General features: G+C 43.2%; 1 protein-coding gene across 2 annotated transcripts in view; it reads left to right on the top strand.

The window, feature by feature from the left end:
* Positions 1-790: 790 nt before the first annotated feature.
* The window catches only part of dlgap1b (discs, large (Drosophila) homolog-associated protein 1b), an 80,036-nt gene continuing 72,439 nt past the window's right edge, over positions 791-8,387 (top strand). For both annotated transcript variants that reach the window (XM_068581449.1, XM_068581450.1), the window contains exon 1: positions 791-947. The gene's annotated coding sequence lies outside the window, so the exon portion shown is untranslated. The remainder of the gene's footprint in view (positions 948-8,387) is intronic.

Genomic DNA, 8,387 nt, shown 5'->3' with positions numbered 1-8,387 from the left:
TATGCAACTTTGTTATTAGATCCAGGCCGCCTGGCAGGCACAGAGCTCGCTCCCAGCAGAGTAGCCTCCAGTCATTCATCAGTATCACTGCTCGAGAGAGAGACACCGAGTGATGGGAGAAGTGTGTGTGTGATGTGCCTCTGTGCAATGTGCAACACGACTGTCTCTGTCATTATGTCTGTGTGTGTGTGTGTGTGTGTGTGTGTGTGTGTGTGTGTGAGCGCGCGCAAGAGATTTAGGTGACAGAAACTGCAACGAAGGATCTCATACTCCATAAACCAAATGTCACGATGTTCCATTGCACATTATTTGCAGCCCATTTAGAACTACAAGACATGACAATTACATTTGAACATTTGCCCAAATCTGAAATATAATAAACACTATAAAAGTACAAAAACACTTATGCTACTTATTGGGTGGTGGCAGTGGGGAAAAGAAGAAATAGGCCTTTTCTTAATCTAAAAAACTGCTCAACAGCAGATGGTTTTGTCTGACTTTTGAACGTTCAAATTACTGTTTTATATATCCTTTTTATTCTATAATACAATACATACATATTACATTGATATAATATTACGAAGGGCTAGGGTAATAATAGGCTGCTTATTATTCGCATAGTCTACTATTAATTCAAAGTTCCAGCAATAAACTATCTCTAATGGTCCTGGATGAGCTTGGATTCTTCTGCGTCCCAGCAGGAGACTCCATGTCGGGCTTTCCCTCTCTCCGTCCCTGTGAAGCGCTGTTTCATACATTCAGTGATGCTTCTGCAGCCCACAGACGGAGCGATACAGGAAGATACTCCAGTGTTTGGGACCTTAACATCCAAGTGACGTCCCGTATGATAAATCCCGACTTGTTACATTCTCAAGGCAAAGAAGCAATTTCAGCGGAATTCAAGGGATTACTCTGGAGGCGGTCCTCGGACGGCCTGTGTTGATAAGGTAGGGGGCAAAAATGCGCAAATTGTTAGTCTGCTTTTATTCATTCTGCACTGGGAATTTGTTTGCACTTGTCATGACTTACAAGAGACGCATCTCTGTTATGAAAACATGGTTCGGCAGCCACTTTTTTAATGTTCCCGTGCGTGCAGCCCAGAGCGTCACGCTCGCGCGGGTCCATGCATTGATTGTGTTTTTTTTTTTTCCTCTCACAACTTTCTTGTAAACGCGGATACTGAAAGAAATGAGATAATTATTTGTGTCAAAGTTGTTAGACTGCATCCCCGCCTGTGACACAGTGACAGCCGTCCTTACCACTTGCCGTAAGTGATAATGATGCGCGGGTAAAATATCCAGCCATTATCCTCCCGGGAGCCTGGACGGAACAACCGCGTCTGCAATTGCGTCCTTTTTTGGGGGGGGGGGGGGGGGGGCATTTTTATTATGAGGATTAGATGCATGATGTTGATCATTTTGCGAGGTTGAGGCTGAACAGATCGCCACCACTTGTGGGACCAGGATACAGTCATGGTCAGCGGAACCTGTGCCACCAAATCCCACTGTGCCCAAAGCTTTGAGGTGTTCATCTGACCACATCCTCCTCTCTGAAGCTGCAGACACTCCAGTGATGGCTTCTGATGCACGCTGCCTCCCTTCCTCGAGCCATGTCAGTCTGCTCGGTGTGTTCATTCTGCCCCCCCCCCCCCCCTCCCCCTTTCCGCTTGTCCCCTTGGACATTGGTTTTGTGTGGCATATGCTCTGCACAGACAGCATTGCTCCAGACTTAATGTGTGATTCCAGTCATTAAAACACTGCCACAAGTGCAGTAGTGGCTTCTGAAATTCAGCCAGCATGAACAAACAACATTACATCTGTAAATTACCCCCTCGAATAACTGCAGTTGTGATATGAATGGAGCACTTGTCTCATGTAAATGCACACGTTAGTCTCTAATACAGCTGTGGTAATGGCTCCTGGTGTATAAACGTGCTATGCCATGAGGATAGACTGTAATTATTGTCGTGTGTGTGTGTGTCAAGGGGCACTGAGCCAAATGGGGTAAAAAGCAATTGTTATTCTGACTCCAGCAGAGGTGGAGCAATAATTGAAAGGGATCAAGGCTAAGAGGTCAATCAAGTATAAAGAAGCTATTAGCACCCTACTTAATTAAGTGTCTAAATAATACAGGAACAGAAATATTGACTGAAAGCAGCAGGCCACACAGATCCTCCAGATTTGAGGTAACGTGCAGGATAAGAGGCACATTTAATGCCCTCCTCCTCCCCTCTTCTCTCTCTTTATCTCCTTTTTCTTGCCTGTATAAGCCAAGTGAACGGCATTGCAAGGTGGACATTTAAGCTCAATCTTTTATCTCAAAGAAAGCGCGAAGAGTCCCGCAATCTGTTGATGTTCCCTCTGTGCCCGTGCCCCTTCCTTAAACTGTTAATGCGCGCGCTTACCTTGTTAAACACAAGGCCCAGGCATCAGCATCTGCCCCCCTTTTCCATCCTACCCCCCACCCCCCTCCACCCATCAGAGACCCACTGCATTTCACTCGTATGACTGACTGCAGCGGCTTCATGTGACCGTGGGGACGTGAGTGTTGGAGTGATGATGAGCTGCCTTTCCTCTTTGCTCGACAGTTCATTATGCACTCTGTGCTGAACTCTGAACCTTGTCTCTGTGCTTCATTAGCCTCCTTTTTTTGTCTTGATGCTGTTATCAGCTGTAGTGGCTTCCCTCCCGTATCATTTTCATATATCTTATTTACCTGATATGAGGGAGAAGAATTCATAGATTTGAAGATTATTGTTGGTTTTTTTTGATGACTTCCTGGTATTATTCCCCGTGTCAATTAGAGGAGCGCTTATCCCGCTCCTGTCTGTGTTGTGCTGCAGGTGAACTAAGCTGCGCTAGGTTTAAAACACGATGAGATATGCTCTGCTACAAAATACCTGTAAACACTGCTTCAGCTGCTTGCTTTCCACATGCCGCCTGTGGAATATTAAGGATGCTTTCAAGGGGAGATAAGAGCTGTTGAATATTTAAAAAATCTCTGTATATTTTGTACACTTCTACCATACCCAGCAAGCCCGGCCTTTCCATGTAATTATGCAGATAATGCTTTCCGGATGTTAATGTGTCATCCAAATAGCCTCGTTTGTGTGTTTGTTGCTCCGTTTTGAGATAGTCTTCGAAGCCATGGAACCCTGAAATTAAAATGAAATTATAAAAGGACCATCAGGTTTGAGCAGACCGAGGGGCAGGAGGATGCTAAGACTAGTAGTGCCACAAATATTGCTTTCTAACGCCCCAAGGCTTTACAATAACATAAGGGATGATGACAGCAAAGAAGATTGTGCAACGCACGGTGATGACATAGCTGTTACTCATGACTTGTCCCCCTCAGGTTTTATTAGGGAAGGCCAGAAGTCACAATCGTGTTGTAATGGTGGTTGTTGATGGCAGCAATGACGAGTCAGCTATAGCAGTATACACTCTGATGCGCTGTGTAGTTCCAGGCTGTGTTCTTTTTCTTTGTTGAATTTGAATCCCGCTGCACTGTTCTCCTGAGCACAGCCCGTCAGGCGCCACGACGTCTTGTTGCTTCTCGGTGGTTCACCTGTGAGAGCAGGACACTCTCCGTGGCTGAGTCTTTTCCCTTCCACCAGTAAGAATTACTAGCTTATCTTAAGAGGACTCTTCAAGCACCCCGGCACTAATCTCCGCCTGAGCACTTTCCGCTGCACTTTGCTTTTGAGATCGGGAGCCGTCAGCTGGCCAAATCCATTTTTTTCATCTCTTGTCCTGTGGATTTTATTTTATTTTTTTTGGTAAAAGTAAGAAGAACAAGCTGTGTGATACCTTGGGGGAAACCAGTGGAGAACCTTTATATGTGTGCTCCAACTGAGAGGTTTAGAGAGAGCTGAACTTTTTTTTTTATGAAGCCTGTATTCACCGAAGAATACAGGTCTATCTGCTCGAGAAAACAGGCCTCTCTGTACCCGGCAGATTGGTACTCACACTATTCAGAGCTCAAATAAGTGTATTAATCCAACTCCTCTGAGATTATCTGCCTTTTGAGGAGTTTTATCCTGAAAAAAAAAAGAAATTTCACTCTCTGCTCCTGCAGGATTTATTCCTAAAATTAGCCGTAACATGTTCATTTAGCTGGCCCCATTCACTGAATATACAAATGTAATTCCTTTGGAGGTCGAAGCGATTAGCCTTATATTGTGCTGAGGCATGAGGCAAAGTACAGTACACTTACTGATGAGGTCACCTTGCTGTATAGTATACAGTATGAGGGAGTACTGTGTGTGCGGCAGCAGCTTTTAAGTCACAGATATTGAATGTCTGACGAAGAGCATTGTTTACCATTACAGCTTCCCTTCATGCCTGCTCATGCCTGCAGGACTTGTACCGTCTATGCCTCAGGCGTTCTCTCTGATAGTGTGTGTTTGTCTACACGCATTTCAAACAGACAATCGCTTCCAGCACGTCGTATCACATCTTTATCGCTCCACAGTTCTGTCACTGTCAAGCCTTCTGTCTTGTCTGTATTTCATTAGTGGGGACATGCCAACACAGCCGTGCACCTTCTCCTTTTACTCTACAAACATGCAGTGACACCAGGTCCCTTTGCATGTGTGATGGCATTCATGCCACAGCATGCGATGTTGTGACGCTTGATAGCCTGCTTTTCGTTTGCCTATCAGCAGAAACCGGGGGTGCTCATTTGTTGATATGAAGACATACTGTAGGCCTGCATTCGACAGGGGACAATGCCAATTCTGGTGGGAGATTGAGGGGAAAGGGGCAGAGGCATGGTTGTATGCCTTCCAGCTATCGGAGCATGCTCCGACTGTGAAAGGCCACTGCCATTGTTAGGTAACATAATCCACCAGGGAGGACTTCGGCCAGACACTGGGGAGGACTGCCTGTACCCCCCCCCCCATCCTCCCTGTCTCAGTACAGATGCGTATCCCTTTCTGTGCAGGAATCAGCTGCTGAATGCTGAGCAATTTTCAACTGTTACTGAACCTGTGTGTGGGGCGAAAGTGTACACATCCACTTATTGTTGCCATTCCAAACACAAACTCTCTGCTCGCTGACAGCTTGTTTAAACAGTCTTATTGAGAGCGGTATCTATATATATATATATATATATATATATATATATATATATATATATATATATATATATATATATATATATATATATATATATTCTGCTTTGCTTCACTGTTGGCGCGGGGCTGAATGGAGAAATATAGACAAACAAATACCTCCTCTGGGAAAAGGTAATTCCAGAGATAACTCTGCGTGGATGGTTTAAATAAAGTATGATGGTGTGTCTGGTCACCTGCTGAGCTGATACCAACTATATTGTGTCCGAATTTGCTATTGGAGAGCTCAAAATGGATTATACAGACTTATGCTTTAGTAGCAGATTGCTTGGAATCTAATAAGTATAGACATTATTTTCATAATCATCATCATGAAGACAGATATGTTGTCGTAGTATATTGTAGATATGTTCTCGCACTCAGACTACGTATACACATGCAAACCAACACACACTTATACACATAAAACAGACACCTGAAGGAAGCTCAACCTGGTTTCGGCTGCCCGATCAGCGAGTTATCTGTTGTGCAAGCTGCACGCTGTATGTTTTCCATTGCAATACACAGCTTAGTTTGTACACCCTCGTGTAGGTATATGGGAGAACTAATTGAATACACATGGTAAAATGACCATTGCGAATTGTTTCATCTTTTAATTATTTTATTCACTTTGATATATTTTGTGTTTGAGATCAGGAGTCAAAAGAATTGCTGCACTGAACCGTCCACCAAGGACATCCAAACCATTGACCCAGAAGGAGCTGACTACGGTATATTCCACATCTATTTCTCACCACATCAGACTGTCAAATACCTTTAAAAGTCAAACAGCAGTCATGCCGTCAAAACAATTGACCACAAAATGTATATATATTCACTTTTCCCACATACAATTATATATTTGGTGGGAGTAGACATATTTCTTGTTGGAATAATTTAAATAAATAAATATTTTCATAATACAGAGCTTACATATCCATTATAAAGCAATCACGCCTCAGAAATGGCTATGTTTTTACAAACTTTAAGCATATTTCTAAACAATTTTTCCTATATTTCAAAGCATCATTCCATAGCTAAATCATAGATCTGGAAGGCCAGTGGAAGACCTAATGTGTATTTCTTTGTACCGCAGTCTGTTCACATGTGTCCCCAGTAAATGGAGAGAATAATTTGCATGCAGACTGATGCTTCAGGAGAGTCCCGATGGCCTGTCCACCAGACTGACAGTGATGAGAGCAAGAGAGAGGGCTGATGCCTCATTTGAGAGGAGTTTTGATATTCATGAACCAATGTAAAGTAATACTTTGTATGTTCTCTACCACGTTATAATTTAACTCCAGAGAAACAATTTGAAACCACATTTTTATTTAGCCGTTTTCTGACCAAATGACGGGCCATGTTGTTGTATCCAAACAGTGCCAGATGAAAGCATGTGATAACATAATTTGCTTGTTATTGAACAGATAGATACTCGTGCTTTTTTAATGCTCTGAGGATTGTCTAGACAGAATAATGGATTCTGTTATCGTTCCAGCATTTTAAAAAAGGTTTCTTACTCGATAAATAAATTATCATAGGGCAGAGTATTTTCACAGAGATTGTCAAACCTCAGCCGTCTGGATGGGCTGATGGGTGGAACACGGATGGCCCAAAATCTGTGTTGTGTCAACCTATTTAACCTCGACACAGCATAAGTGTCACATCCTATATTAAAAAATGAATGTGACATTTTCACCATTCCCTGACACTTTTGCAATCCATCTGAAATACGGGTCCATCTTGTTCCATCACTTCCTGCAATATTAAAAACTCATCCACTGTCAAATGAGGATGATGATAATCATATTTCATGGATGCATATTTGATGATCTTTCGTGGTCATTGTTAACCTCAGTGAGCAATACTTGCTTCACAATAAAAGTCACCAGTTGAACACTTTAATTGTAAAACAACAGCAGCAGTGTGAAATGTTGGTCTGCATTAGTTATAACTTTATGCAGCTCCGATTGGGAAAGTAAACAACTAGGCTGATAAATACTAGAGATATGGCAGTTGCAGAAAAAAAATACCAACCATAAACCCTATTAAAAATGGTCTTTTATATTATGAACGTCTCTAGAATCCAAACAAAATCCCACTTTCTTCCAGTATCCATCCATCTTTTCCTCGCATGGTATTCCTCCCTTAGACTTTGAAGCAGCTTGTTGCTCACAGTGTCGATGTGGTGAGGGCTGGCTTCGAGGCGCAGTGAGGGGGCTTGTTTTGACCTGCCAGCATTCCTCCACGCCACAGCTTTCTGCGCTGCCCTGTGGCAGCTGGCCTCGCTGCCTCTCAGTGGCTGTGACAGGAGAAAGGAGGACGACGATGAATCAGGGGGCATGACGAAGATCTCCCCAGCGCTGACATATCTCTCTCTGAGTCGCCGGGCACTTTCACACGACACGAGAGTGTGTGATCACAGTTTACATTCAGCCATTTTAAAGCTCGTAGGCGAGTGTGGGTCCGCGAAGCTGGCGCACATGACTGATCCACAAGGCCAGAGTTTCCATGTCTTTGGGGGAGTGGGGGGGGCGGGGGAGTATTTGCCTTTGTTTGTTTATAATATTGTTTTATTGAAAGTCATCAGAATTCCATTAACCTATTTATTGGTGCCCCATCAATTAATATTCATGTTTTAGAACAGCCTCTCCCTTAAGCATTGTATAGAGAGTTGTTGGCATTAGCAGGCAAGTCAGTCAGAGTCCACGTTGCAGGTTAGGTTGGGTTAGGGTGAGTCATGTGACCCGACATCAAGGAAAGCTCAGCTTCTGTTTATTTAAAGCTAGGAGATTTATTTAAGAGCTCGTTACACAAGATAAGCTGCAAAAGGTACAGCTCTAAATGGAATAAATGATCCAATTTGTAAATGTTCACAAGTGTCAGGGTTAAGCGCCTGACTGGGAGATGAATAGCGGCGATAAGCAAGAGAGGATCATTTCAACAATGGGTGTTTTAAAAGGTATATATTTTGTGACGACAGTCTTTAATTTATCTCACCACTTGTGAATATAGCAGTTTTATTGTAATAACTGTAAAGCAATAGTTTTAAAAAATGGCCCGTGTGGCTTGAATGTCAGAGCAGGAATTATGATACAACTTTAATAGCTGAAGTTTGTATTGGGCCCAATATGCTCAATAGAGCGAGCCACATGAATCCCATCTTGACAATGAGAACCCACAAGAGCTGGTCTGAGGCAGAACTTATAAGTAGTGAGGTTTGACACAGTTGTTTTGGATCCAAAATGGCGTCAGCTCAGGCGGAAAGCCCCTT

Source organism: Clinocottus analis, unplaced genomic scaffold (assembly GCF_023055335.1).
Source record: "Clinocottus analis isolate CAN_PGR_092001 unplaced genomic scaffold, fCliAna1.0.p SCAF_18, whole genome shotgun sequence".
Taxonomy (NCBI): domain Eukaryota; kingdom Metazoa; phylum Chordata; class Actinopteri; order Perciformes; family Cottidae; genus Clinocottus; species Clinocottus analis.
The sequence above is the reverse complement of the archived record's forward strand: the minus strand, read 5'-3'. Positions and strand labels throughout refer to the sequence as shown.